This window comes from Carassius gibelio, chromosome B18 (assembly GCF_023724105.1).
Source record: "Carassius gibelio isolate Cgi1373 ecotype wild population from Czech Republic chromosome B18, carGib1.2-hapl.c, whole genome shotgun sequence".
NCBI lineage: Eukaryota > Metazoa > Chordata > Actinopteri > Cypriniformes > Cyprinidae > Carassius > Carassius gibelio.
Window position 1 is genome coordinate 13,779,864 of NC_068413.1, and position 14,057 is coordinate 13,793,920.

Below are 14,057 nucleotides of genomic sequence, written 5' to 3' on the forward strand. Positions count from 1 at the left end.
AAACAAATGAGCATGTAGAGGGCAAGAGTAATTCACTCTCTAACGAAATCCTGCATTAGAACATTTTCTGATGTTTTATTATGGAAATATGACCCAGAGAAAATGCTCTCAATAGCGAATTTATGGGCCGAAAAAGCATATTGGGCATGGCATCATTTTCTTGTTTCAAAGGTTCTCAAAAAAAGGAGCATGTAGAGGGCAAGAGTAATTCACTCTCTAACGAGATCCTGCATTAGAACATTTTCTGATGTTTTATTATAGAAATATGACCCAGAGAAAATGCCCTCAAAAGCAACTTTATAGGCCGAAAAAGCATATTTGGCATGTCATCATTTTTGTGTTTCAAAGGTTCTCAAAAAAGGAGCATGTAGAGGGCAAGAGTAATTCACTCTCTAACGAGATCCTGCATTAGAACATTTTCTGATGTTTTATTATGGAAATATGACCCAGAGAAAAGGCCCTCAAAAGCAACTTCATGGGCGAAAAAGCATATTTGGCATGTCATAATTTTTTTGTTTCAAAGGTTCTCAAAAAAAAGGAGCACGTAGAGGGCAAGAGTAATTCACTCTCTAATGAGATCCTGCATTAGAACATTTTCTGATGTTTTATTACGAAAATATGACACAGAAAAAATGCTCTCAATAGCAACTTTATGGCCGAAAAAGCATATTGGGCATGTCATAATTTTCTTGTTTCAAAGGTTCTCAAAAAAAGGAGCACGTAGAGGGCAAGAGTAATTCACTCTCTAATGAAATCCTGCATTAGACCATCTTCAGATGTTTTATTATGGAAATATAACCCAGAGAATATGACATCCAAGGCATCTGTATATGCCAAAAAAGCATAATTGGCATGTCATCATTTTTGTGTTTTAAAGGTTCTCAAAAAAGGGACCATGTAAAGGGAAAGAGTAATTCACTCTCTAACAAGATCCTACATTAGAACATTTTCTGATGTTTTATTATGGAAATATGACCCAGAGAATATGCCCTCAAAAGCAACTTCATGAGCCGAAAAAGAATATTTGGCATGTCATATTTTTTTTGTTTCAAAGGTTCTCAAAAAATGAGCATGTAGAGGGCAAGAGTAATTCACTCTCTAACGAGATCCTGCATTAGAACATTTTCTGATGTTTTATTACGGAAATATGACACAGAGAAAATGCTCTCAATAGCAACTTTATGGCCGAAATAGCATATTGGGCATGTAATAATTTTCTTGCTTCAAAGGTTCTCAAAAAAAAAGAGTACGTGGAAGGCAAGAGTAATTCACTCTCTAATGAAATCCTACATTAGACAATTTTCTGATGTTTTATTACGAAAATATGACACAGAGAAAATGCTCTCAATAGCAACTTTATGGCCGAAAAAGCATATTGGGCATGACAACATTTTCTTGTTTCAAAGGTTCTCAAAAAAGGAGCATGTAGAGGGCAAGAGTAATTCACTCTCTAACGAGATCCTGCATTAGAACATTTTCTGATGTTTTATTATGGAAATATGACCCAGAGAATATGCTCTCAATAGAAACTTTATGAGACGAAAAAGCATATTTGGCATGTCATAATTTTCTTGTTTCAAAGGTTCTCAAAAAAAGGAGTACGTAGAGGGCAAGAGTAATTCTGTCTGTAACGAGATCCTGCATTAGAACATTTTCTGATGTTTTATTATGGAAATACGATCCAGAGAAAATGCCTTCCAAAGCAACAGTATATGCGACAAAGCATATTTGGCATGGCATAATTTTCTTGTTTCAAAGGTTCTCAAAAAACGGAGCATGTAGAGAGCAAGAGTAATTCATTCTCTAACAAAATCCTGCATTAGAACATTTTCTGATGTTTTATTATGGAATTATAACCCAGAGAATATTACCTCCAAAGCAACTGTATATGCGAAAAAGCATATTAGGCATGGCATCATTTTCTTGTTTCAAAGGTTCTCAAAAAAAGGAGCATGTAGAGGGCAAGAGTAATTCACTCTCTAACAAAATCCTGCATAAGAACATTTTCTGATGTTTTATCATGGAAATATAACCCAGAGAATATGCCCTCCAAAGCATCTGCATATGTCAAAAAAGCATATTGGGCATGACAACATTTTCTTATTTCAAAGGTTCTCAAAAAAAGGAGCATGTAGAGGGCAAGAGTAATTCACTTTCTAACGAGATCCTGCATTAGAACATTTTCTGATGTTTTATTACGGAATTATGACACAGAGAAAATGCTCTCAATAGCAACTTTATGACCAAAAAAGCATATTGGGCATGTCATAATTTTCTTGTTTCAAAGGTTCTCAAAAAAAGGAGCACGTAGAGGGCAAGAGTAATTCACTCTCCAACGAAATCCTGCATTAGAACTTTTTCTGATGTTTTATTATGGAATTATAACCAAGAGAATATTACCTCCAAAGCAACTGTATATGCGAAAAAGCATATTAGGCATGGCATCATTTTCTTGTTTCAAAGGTTCTCAAAAAAAGGAGCATGTAGAGGGCAAGAGTAATTCACTCTCTAACAAAATCCTGCATAAGAACATTTTCTGATGTTTTATCATGGAAATATAACCCAGAGAATATGCCCTCCAAAGCATCTGCATATGTCAAAAAAGCATATTGGGCATGACAACATTTTCTTATTTCAAAGGTTCTCAAAAAAAGGAGCATGTAGAGGGCAAGAGTAATTCACTTTCTAACGAGATCCTGCATTAGAACATTTTCTGATGTTTTATTACGGAATTATGACACAGAGAAAACGCTTTCAATAGCAACTTTATGACCAAAAAAGCATATTGGGCATGTCATAATTTTCTTGTTTCAAAGGTTCTCAAAAAAAGGAGCACGTAGAGGGCAAGAGTAATTCACTCTCCAACAGAATCCTGCATTAGAACTTTTTCTGATGTTTTATTATGGAATTATAACCCAGAGAATATTACCTCCAAAGCAACTGTATATGCGAAAAAGCATATTAGGCATGGCATCATTTTCTTGTTTCAAAGGTTCTCAAAAAAAGGAGCATGTAGAGGGCAAGAGTAATTCACTCTCTAACAAAATCCTGCATAAGAACATTTTCTGATGTTTTATCATGGAAATATAACCCAGAGAATATGCCCTCCAAAGCATCTGCATATGTCAAAAAAGCATATTGGGCATGACAACATTTTCTTATTTCAAAGGTTCTCAAAAAAAGGAGCATGTAGAGGGCAAGAGTAATTCACTTTCTAACGAGATCCTGCATTAGAACATTTTCTGATGTTTTATTACGGAATTATGACACAGAGAAAATGCTCTCAATAGCAACTTTATGACCAAAAAAGCATATTGGGCATGTCTAGGGCTGGGCGATATGGAGCAAAAAATATATCTCGATATATTTTGCTATATCTCGATATACAATATATATCTCAATATCTTTATAGGAAAAATAACCCCCCAAAAACTACTGCAAAAACAAATATGCCAAATATTAAATGTTTAGGGCCCTAAGAAATGTTTTATTTTTTTTCCTCACCATATGTTTTATTGTTACATAATTCTGTTTTTTAGCATGTAATTATTTAAATGCATAAAAAAAAACAATCTCTTAAAATCTTAAAATAGCCTTATGTGAAATGTTTTTTTTTCCCTTCAGAAATTCTGTGTATTTACATTTTTCTGGTTATCAAACGAAGGCATAAAACATTCATGTAATTTATCTTTTCATTATTTAAAATTAAGCAAACTTATTTTTTTGGGGGGGTAAACAAAGGGGATTTACTATTAAAAATAAAACATGGAAGAAATGTTGTGTGATTATTCCTTAAAAAATTATGTTCGTTTCATTTTAATAGTAGTAGTAGTGGGCTATGTACATTCTGCTGAAAAATAGTAATAGATTTCTAGCAAATACTTTTATTTTACAGTTCTGTGTATGTGATACTGCAGTCTATGATGTGATATGAGCTAGTTTTACTCAAATCAAACTGTCAGATGCTCATGAAGTGACTCTCAGTGCAGTTCTGGAGATGTTCTCATATTTATTTAGTTAGAGGAAAGACGCTGAAATCAACGCAAGTGTCACGCACGCTTCCGTATGTTTAATGAATGAAGATGCGCTTCTGCGCCATTCATTAACACAGACACGCAGAACATGCAGGATTCATATTTAAATAGACTTTTCCGGGTTAATATTTGCAGATATTAGTCCATATCGCGATTTGATGTAAGTGCATGACCTACTTTTAATTCATTCAAAATTTGACAAATTCCGTGACATTCCGCGTTAAACTGTAAATTCCATTTTTATGACTGGATTCCGCGATTCCGTCCACGTTTTCTGCATCGCGGAAATCATAGGGCCCTACACAGTAGACATCTGCCTGCTGTTCGCCCAACGCCTTAAAACCGAAGTATCTCAATATTAATGGAACCAGTTGTCCTTTTTTTTTACTAGTTCTCTACACGCGAGGGGAGGGGGGACAAAAGCAATTAAAGAGGCAGGGGGCGAGCGAGCGGGGGCGAGCACAGCAAAGTGGCGGAATCACAATTAAATATAAACAATATATCGATATATACGATATGGCAAAATCCATATCGTGTTTAAAAAATATCTCGATATATTTTAAATATCGAGATATCGCCCACCCCTAGGCATGTCATAATTTTCTTGTTTCAAAGGTTCTCAAAAAAAGGAGCACGTAGAGGGCAAGAGTAATTCACTCTCTAATGTAATCCTGCATTAGACCATCTTCTGATATTTTATAATGGAAATATAACCCAGAGAAAATGCTCTCAATAGCAACTTTATGGGCCGAAAAAGCATATTTGGCATGTTATAATTTTCTTGTTTCAAAGGTTCTCAAAAACAGGAGCACGTAGAGGGCAAGAGTAATTCACTCTCTAATGAAATCCTGCATTAGAACATTTTCTGATGTTTTATTATGGAATTATAACCCAGAGAATATTACCTCCAAAGCATCTGCATATGTCAAAAAAGCATATTGGGCATGACAACATTTTCTTATTTCAAAGGTTCTCAAAAAAAGGAGCATGTAGAGGGCAAGAGTAATTCACTTTCTAACGAGATCCTGCATTAGAACATTTTCTGATGTTTTATTACGGAATTATGACACAGAGAAAACGCTCTCAATAGCAACTTTATGACCAAAAAAGCATATTGGGCATGTCATAATTTTCTTGTTTCAAAGGTTCTCAAAAAAAGGAGCACGTAGAGGGCAAGAGTAATTCACTCTCTAATGTAATCCTGCATTAGACCATCTTCTGATATTTTATCATGGAAATATAACCCAGAGAAAATGCCCTCGAAAGCAAATGTATATGCCGAAAAAGCATATTTGGCATGTCATAATTTTTGTGTTTCAAAGGTTCTCAAAAAAAGGAGCACGTAGAGGGCAAGAGTAATTCACTCTCTAACAAAATCCTTCCCCTTAGAACATTTTCTAATGTTTTATTATGGGAATATGACCCAGAGAAAATGCTCTCAATAGCAACTTTATGGGCCGAAAAAGCATATTTGGCATGTTATAATTTTCTTGTTTCAAAGGTTCTCAAAAAAGGAGCACGTAGAGGGCAAAAGTAATTCACTCTCTAATGAAATCCTGCATTAGAACATTTTCTGATGTTTTATTATGGAATTATAACCCAGAGAATATTACCTCCAAAGCAACTGTATATGCAAAAAGCATATTAGGCATGGCATCATTTTCTTGTTTCAAATGTTCTCAAAAAAGGAGCATGTAGAGGCCAAGAGTAATTCACTTTCTAACGAGATCCTGCATTACAACATTTTCTGATGTTTTATTACGAAAATATGACACAGAGAAAATGCTCTCAATAGCAAAAAAGGAGCACGTAAAGGGCAAGAGTAATTCACTCTCTAATGTAATCCTGCATATTTAAGTTGTGATTCCCACTACACTATCATATACAAATGCTTTGGAGGGCATTTTCTCTTTCTTGGGTCATATTTCCATATTAAAACATCAAAAAAAGTTCAAATGCAGGATTTCATTAGAGAGTGAATTTCTCTTGCCCTCTACGTGCTCCTTTTTTTGAGAACTTTTGAAACAAGAAAATTATGACAAGCCTAATATGCTTTTTCGCATACAGTTGCTTTGGAGGGCATTTTCTCTGGGTCATATTTCCATAATAAATCACCAGAAAATGTTCTAATGCAGGATCTCATAAGAGAGTGAATTACTCTTGCCCTCTACGTGCTCCTTTTTTGAGAACCTTTAAAACAAGAAAATGTTGTCATGCCTAATATGCTTTTTCGCATATACATTTGCTTTCGAGGGCATTTTCTCTGGGTTATATTTCCATAATAAAATATCAGAAAATGTTCTAATGCAGGATTTTGTTAGAGAGTGAATTACTCTTGCCCTCTACATGCTCCTTTTTTGAGAACCTTTGAAACAAAAAAATTGTGACATACCAAATATGCTTTTTGGCCCATAAAGTTGCTAATGAGGGCATTTTCTCTGGGTCATATTTCCATAATAAAACATCAGAAAATGTTCTAATGCAGGATCTCGTTAGAGAGTGAATTACTCTTGCCCTCTATGTGCTCCTTTTTTTGAGAACCTTTGAAACAAGAAAATGTTTTCATGCCCAATATGCTTTTTCGACATACAGTATTGTTCAAAATAATAGCAGTACAATGTGACTAACCAGAATAATCAAGGTTTTTCGTATATTTTTTTATTGCTACGTGGCAAACAAGTTACCAGTAGGTTCAGTAGATTGTCAGAAAACAAATGAGACCCAGCATTCATGATATGCACGCTCTTAAGGCTGTGCAATTGGGCAATTAGTTGAATTAGTTGAAAGGGGTGTGTTCAAAAAAATAGCAGTGTGGCATTCAATCACTGAGGTCATCAATTTTGTGAAGAAACAGGTGTGAATCAGGTGGCCCCTATTTAAGGATGAAGCCAACACTTCTTGAACATGCATTTGAAAGCTGAGGAAAATGGGTCGTTCAAGACATTGTTCAGAAGAACAGCGTACTTTGATTAAAAAGTTGATTAGAGAGGGGAAAACCTATAAAGAGGTGCAAAAAATGATAGGCTGTTCAGCTAAAATGATCTCCAATGCCTTAAAATGGAGAGCAAAACCAGAGAGACGTGGAAGAAAACGGAAGACAACCATCAAAATGGATAGAAGAATAACCAGAATGGCAAAGGCTCAGCCAATGATCACCTCCAGGATGATCAAAGACAGTCTGGAGTTACCTGTAAGTACTGTGACAGTTAGAAGACGTCTGTGTGAAGCTAATCTATTTTCAAGAATCCCCCTCAAAGTCCCTCTGTTAAAAAAAAGGCATGTGCAGAAGAGGTTACAATTTGCCAAAGAACACATCAACTGGCCTAAAGAGAAATGGAGGAACATTTTGTGGACTGATGAGAGTAAAATTGTTCTTTTTGGGTCCAAGGGCCACAGGCAGTTTGTGAGACGACCCCCAAACTCTGAATTCAAGCCACAGTACACAGTGAAGACAGTGAAGCATGGAGGTGCAAGCATCATGATATGGGCATGTTTCTCCTACTATGGTGTTGGGCCTATTTATCGCATACCAGGGATCATGGATCAGTTTGCATATGTTAAAATACTTGAAGAGGTCATGTTGCCCTATGCTGAAGAGGACATGCCCTTGAAATGGTTGTTTCAACAAGACAATGACCCAAAACACACTAGTAAACGGGCAAAGTCTTGGTTCCAAACCAACAAAATTAATGTTATGGAGTGGCCAGCCCAATCTCCAGACCTTAATCCAATTGAGAACTTGTGGGGTGATATCAAAAATGCTGTTTCTGAAGCAAAACCAAGAAATGTGAATGAATTGTGGAATGTTGTTAAAGAATCATGGAGTGGAATAACAGCTGAGAGGTGCCACAAGTTGGTTGACTCCATGCCACACAGATGTCAAGCAGTTTTAAAAAACTGTGGTCATACAACTAAATATTAGTTTAGTGATTCACAGGATTGAAAAAAAATGTGTGTACAAAATAGTTTTGAGTTTGTACAGTCAAAGGTAGACACTGCTATTTTTTTGAACACACCCCTTTCAACTAATTGCCCAATTGCACAGCCTTAAGAGCGTGCATATCATGAATGCTGGGTCTTGTTTGTTTTCTGACAATCTACTGAACCTACTGGTAACTTGTTTGCCACGTAGCAATAAAAAATATACTAAAAACCTTGATTATTCTGGTTAGTCACATTGTACTGCTATTATTTTGAACAATACTGTACAGATGCTTTGGAGGGCATTTTCTCTGGGTTATATTTCCATAATAAAACATCAGAAAATGTTCTAATGCAGGATTTTGTTAGAGAGTGAATTACTCTTGCCCTCTACATGCTCCTTTTTTTTAAAACCTTTGAAACAAGAAAATGATGCCATGCCTAATATGCTTTTTCGCATATACAGTTGCTTTGGAGGTAATAATCTCTGGGTTATAATTCCATAATAAAACATCAGAAAATGTTCTAATGCAGGATTTCGTTGGAGAGTGAATTACTCTTGCCCTCTACATTCTCCTTTTTTGAGAACCTTTGAAACAAGAAAATTATAACATGCCAAATATGCTTTTTTGTCCTATGAAGTTGCTATTGAGAGCATATTCTATGGGTCATATTTCCGTAATAAAACATCAGAAAATGTTCTAAGGCAGGATTTTGTTATAGAGTGAATTACTCTTGCCCTCTACATGCTCCTTTTTTTGAGAACCTTTGAAACAAGAAAATGATGACATGCAAAATATGCTTTTTAGGCCCATAAATTCGCTATTGAGAGCATTTTCTCTGGGTTATATTTCCATAATAAAACATCAAAAAATGATCTAATGCAGGATTTTGTTAGAGAGTGAATTACTCTTGCTCTCTACATGCTCCGTTTTTTGAGAACCTTTGAAACAAGAAAATTATGACATGCCAAATATGCTTTTTTGGCTCATAAAGTTGCTATTGAGAGCATTTTCTCTGGGTCATATTTCCATAATAAAACATCAGAAAATGTTCTAATGCAGGATCCTGTTAGAGACAGAATTACTCTTGCCCTCTACGTACTCCTTTTTTTGAGAACCTTTGAAACAAGAAAATTATGACATGCCAAATATGCTTTTTCGGCTCATAAAGTTGCTATTGAGAGCATTTTCTCTGGGTTATATTTCCAAAATAAAACATCAGAAAATGTTCTAATGCAGGATCTCGTTAGAGAGTGAATTACTCTTGCCCTCTACATGCTCCTTCTTTTAAAAACCTTTGAAACAAGAAAATGTTGTCATGCCCAATATGCTTTTTCGGCATACAGATGCCTTTGATGTCATTTTCTCTGGGTTATATTTCCATAATAAAACATCAGAAAATGTTCTAATGCAGGATTTCGTTAGAGAGCGAATTACTCTTGCCCTCTACATGCTCATTTGTTTGAGAACCTTTCAAACAAAAAAATTATGTCATGCCCAATATGCTTTTTCGTCAAATACAGATGCTTTGGAGGGCATTTTTTCTCTGGGTCATATTTCCATAATAAAACATCAGAAGATGGTCTAATAAAGGATTTCGTTAGAGAGCGAATTACTCTTGCCCTCTACATGCTCATTTGTTTGAGAACCTTTCAAACAAAAAAATTATGTCATGCCCAATATGCTTTTTCGTCAAATACAGATGCTTTCGAGGGCATTTTTTGTCTGGGTTATATTTCCATAATAAAAAATCAGAAGATGGTCTAATAAAGGATTTCGTTAGAGAGTGAATTACTCTTGCCCTGTAGGTAATCCTTTTTTTGAGAACCTTTGAAATAACAAAATGACATGCCCAAAATGCTTTGTCGGAATACAGTTGAGTACGGCACGTTTCTTCAACAGCACATCAGAAATTGCAGTAATACAAGATTTTGTGTGACAGTTAAATAATGTATGTTTATTTAATATTTTACAGTAATGGATACATTTTAATAAAGATTACATAAGAGCTGCAAACAATATTATCTTGTTTTATTCATACAGGGTATGTTGAAAAAGACATTGAGTAAGGCATGGCGTTTAAATAAAAAAAAGAACTTGCATTCGCAAGTCACGTGCATTATGTATTGAAACATACAATACATTTTTACATAACTTTATATTTTTACCGTTCATTGTTAACTGCTGTCTGAAGCATGCCAGTTTTGAGCAACTGTCCCTTTAAAAAATACAACCAATAGCACTGACAGGGAAGGATTAACAACCACTAGACATTTTTAAGGTGGAATGGATAGTTCGGCGAATAAGGAGCTGGCGAATAAGGAGCTGGAGTCAGCCTCGTGTTTATGCTCAAATTATGGGTCAGTGGGCTGCTCAGCTAACTTAGCCTACCATTGTCATTAGCCTAAGCTAACCTGTACTGTTTATAGACCTGTTGCAGTTTTAAATAAATTTATGATGTGACATATGGGTCTTCAGCTTTTAGACATGACTAATACAAGCACAACAAAGCACCCAACCCAATATCGCGTGATAATCGTGATCGTGTAAAAAGTCCACACATTTAGCATATTTTTACAATACTAGCCTAACTTTTGCTTGACCACGTCATGTGTAGCCAATACACACACAGTAACTACAGCATATTTACCATGCTTCTCCTACTGTAACCGTAGTTTTACTCTGGACTTTGTAACACACATAACCACGACATTTACTATGGGTTTACCATAGTAACCATAGTTTTACTCTGGTATTTGTAGTTACTAACACACAATAACCACGACATTTACTATGGGTTTACCATAGTAACCATAGTTTTACTCTGGTATTTGTATTCACTAACACACATAACCACGACATTTACTATGGGTTTACCATAGTAACCATAGTTTTACTCTGGTATTTGTAGTTACTAACACACAATAACCACGACATTTACTATGGGTTTACCATAGTAACCATGGTTTTACTCTGGTATTTGTAGTTACTAACACACAGTAACCACGACATTTACTATGGGTTTACCATAGTAACCATAGTTTTACTCTGGTATTTGTATTTACTAACACACAATAACCACGACATTTACTATGGGTTTACCATAGTAACCATAGTTTTACTCTGGTATTTGTAGTTACTAACACACAATAACCACGACATTTACTATGGGTTTACCATAGTAACCATAGTTTTACTCTGGTATTTGTAGTTACTAACACACAATAACCACAACACTTACCAGGATTTTACCACAGTAACTGTGTTTTTACTCTACACTATTTGTAAAGCACAGTAACCACTAAGTTTGCCATGCCTTTAATATCTTTTTGTGATGTAATTGTAATTCAGTGTTTTTTCTGTCTTGCAGTTACGTCGGATTACATACTCCACAACAACCTGTAATCCAGCAGATCTTTAAAGAAGCCATCTCTTGTAAAATCTCTCTCTCTCTCTCTCTCTCTCTCTCTCTCTCTCTCTCTCTCTCTCTCTCTCTCTCTCTCTCTCTCTCTCTCTCTCTCTCTCTCTCTCTCGCTCTGCTAGAATTAACAGGGAACTTCAACTCCACGCTCCCAATGCTGATATTGAAGAAGCTGTCAAGGGGGCTGAACAAGTCCTTCAAAGGATCAACCCTTCACAGGTAATGTTGAAGACTCTTAGTTATAACTGATTTGCTTTAATGAACGCATCCTTATATTGTGTTAATCAAATATTTTGGTCACAGATCATTTTAACACACTGTCTCAACATGTTTATATTTCAGGAAGGCCTGTCATGTGATTTGAATTTGACCATCTTGTGCATTTATGAAGAAGACCAAAAGCTGCAAAGGCAAACACTTCCAATGGTACGTCAGATACATTTTTCTCAGCATTTGATGTTTCTTAAATTTTGGTTCACTTAGCCCATCAGGAAGAACACTCAACAAAGAGCATGTTGTAGTAGTAATAATTCATCCAATAATCATATTATATTGCACAAGCGTACTTGTACAAAATTCTTTTACTCCTACTGCTGTTATTGGCCATTACCACAGCTCCCATCAGATTGTGCCCATTGTAAGAGTGTTTATATCATGAAGTTTAAATGAAGTCCATTGTATTCTTTATTAATCTTTACAAATTGGTGCCGCCTCTTCCTGTTTCAACAGTACATGATATCTGTCCACACCTCATAGTCTGCCTTTCTTTCTATGGTGATGTTACTGAACACATCTGTCTTAGAAGCAAGAGAATGGAAATCCTAGTTTAACTTTTCAAGTGCTACAAATCAGATCTTCAATGAATTTGGGCAATCAGATCACTTAAAGTTGTTCACACAAAGACCAATAACTATAATGAGAAGTATTTTAGCATCCACACCAACAGACAATACTGTTCTCTTAAATCTCTTAAATGTTCCCCTCATTCTGTTAAATTTATACACAAAATTCTGCCTTTCTCTGCCTTTTTCACTTCATCTTCATGCTGTACTCCCTCACTCACACATTCTTTTATGCTCTGTTGTAAGGCAGAAACTGAGAGTTTGCATGATGGTATTTTCTCAGACGCTGAATCTGATGTGTACAGATGAACTCAGGAGCCTACTAGAGTTGCCAAGGAACTTGTGCTTGAAGTATATAATTATATCTGCTTCATTTATATTTTTAAACAACAATAATGATTAAACATGGGGTCAATAAATATTTTCTTGTTTTACAGCTGAAGACCAGAAACGCAAAGAAAATCAGTCAAACCAGTCCTAAAGAAATGAGGAATGAACATGGACTTCTTGTGCCCCAAAAGAAAAGACAGAAAGGTGAAAAGTTTCACATTTCAATTTGTATGTCTGAATTCAATGCAGTTATGTGTGGTACAACATTGATGTTGATCTCTCAAAAGACTTTTCAAGTCCGCAGTTATGGTTTTTCACATATACATCTTTTTTATAGCTCCTAAAATGAGCAGATAAGCTGTGCATCATCTCTGTGATTTGGGAAGGAAATGACTGAATATGGTGAGTACTGACACCTGCAACTGTATTCACCAACACTATTACTCTAGAATGGTTATTGCTGTTATTGCTGACTTATTGTTTTGTCTGTTTGTTTGAATTAAGATGAAGCCAGATGATGAAGATATCGATTGAATGGCCACCGAGTGCATCACTGCTACCTGAACCCATCAGTTATCTGCTGTGAAGACTGCATTCACAAACCGCTCTACTGCGACAGCTCAGATGTTACGGCCTGTAAAAGTAAACATCACAGCTAAACAACGAGAGCTAGTTGTGGTGGGATTCTTTTGGCCAATATCCCCAACAAGAATCAATGTTAAGTCCAGTGCAACAATTATAAATAAAAATACTATATATTGTTTATTGATTTACCATAACCTAAATACATGTTTTGGCCCTCCAGGACATCTAGACCAGGTGGAGTGTGAGGAGGACCGTCAGAGACTCCAGCCAGCCGAGCCATGGATTGCTCTCACTGTTACCATCAGGCAGACGTTATCATAGAATCTACACCAGCAGACAGTGAGACAAGTTCCTTTCACAGGCAATCAGACTGAACTGAACTCATACCAGTAAAACCATACACACCCCACCAACCTCATATGCCCTGCACTCTTATCAGTTATGCTGACTGGACTCAATATTATTATGCACCTTGACATTCTGTTTGCACTAATTCATACCGTGCTTTACTGCAGAGATGTATGTGTACTGTGATTATTATTGTTTTCAATTCATGCTCTTTGTATAGCATAATTTTTAACATATATTGTTCTCTACCTGAATTGAGTCCCTTATATATGTGTGTTGCATATATATATATATATATATATATATATATATATATATATATATATATATATATATATATATATATATATATATATATCAGAATTTGTATTTCATATATATTCATGAATTAATTCATTTGTCATCCATACTGTCACGCTGCAGTCTGCACCCAAGACTTTCATCACCTGTATACTTGTGTTCATTGTATTGTGACAATAAAGATATTTGATTTAAATTAGTTACATGTCTTTTGTTCATCAGTTGTGCTGTAGGGTGCTGCATAACAACTGCAAAAAAAATGTATGACATGGAA

The 14,057-nt window shown here is 35.6% G+C and overlaps 1 long non-coding RNA gene across 3 annotated transcripts in view; it reads left to right on the plus strand.

Annotated features, from left to right (window-relative positions):
* LOC127977593 (uncharacterized) overlaps positions 1-13,793 on the plus strand; it is a 14,639-nt gene extending 846 nt beyond the window's left edge. The window contains exons 2-8 of one of the 3 annotated variants that reach the window (XR_008158261.1): positions 11,328-11,597; positions 11,721-11,804; positions 12,504-12,571; positions 12,658-12,754; positions 12,888-12,952; positions 13,055-13,267; positions 13,356-13,793. This is a non-coding gene — a long non-coding RNA (uncharacterized LOC127977593). Of the gene's footprint in view, positions 1-10,812; positions 11,598-11,720; positions 11,805-12,107; positions 12,572-12,657; positions 12,755-12,887; positions 12,953-13,054; positions 13,268-13,355 lie in introns of those variants that run through there. The other 2 variants (XR_008158260.1, XR_008158259.1) reach the window with 2 other exon arrangements.
* The last annotated feature ends 264 nt before the right edge of the window (positions 13,794-14,057 follow it).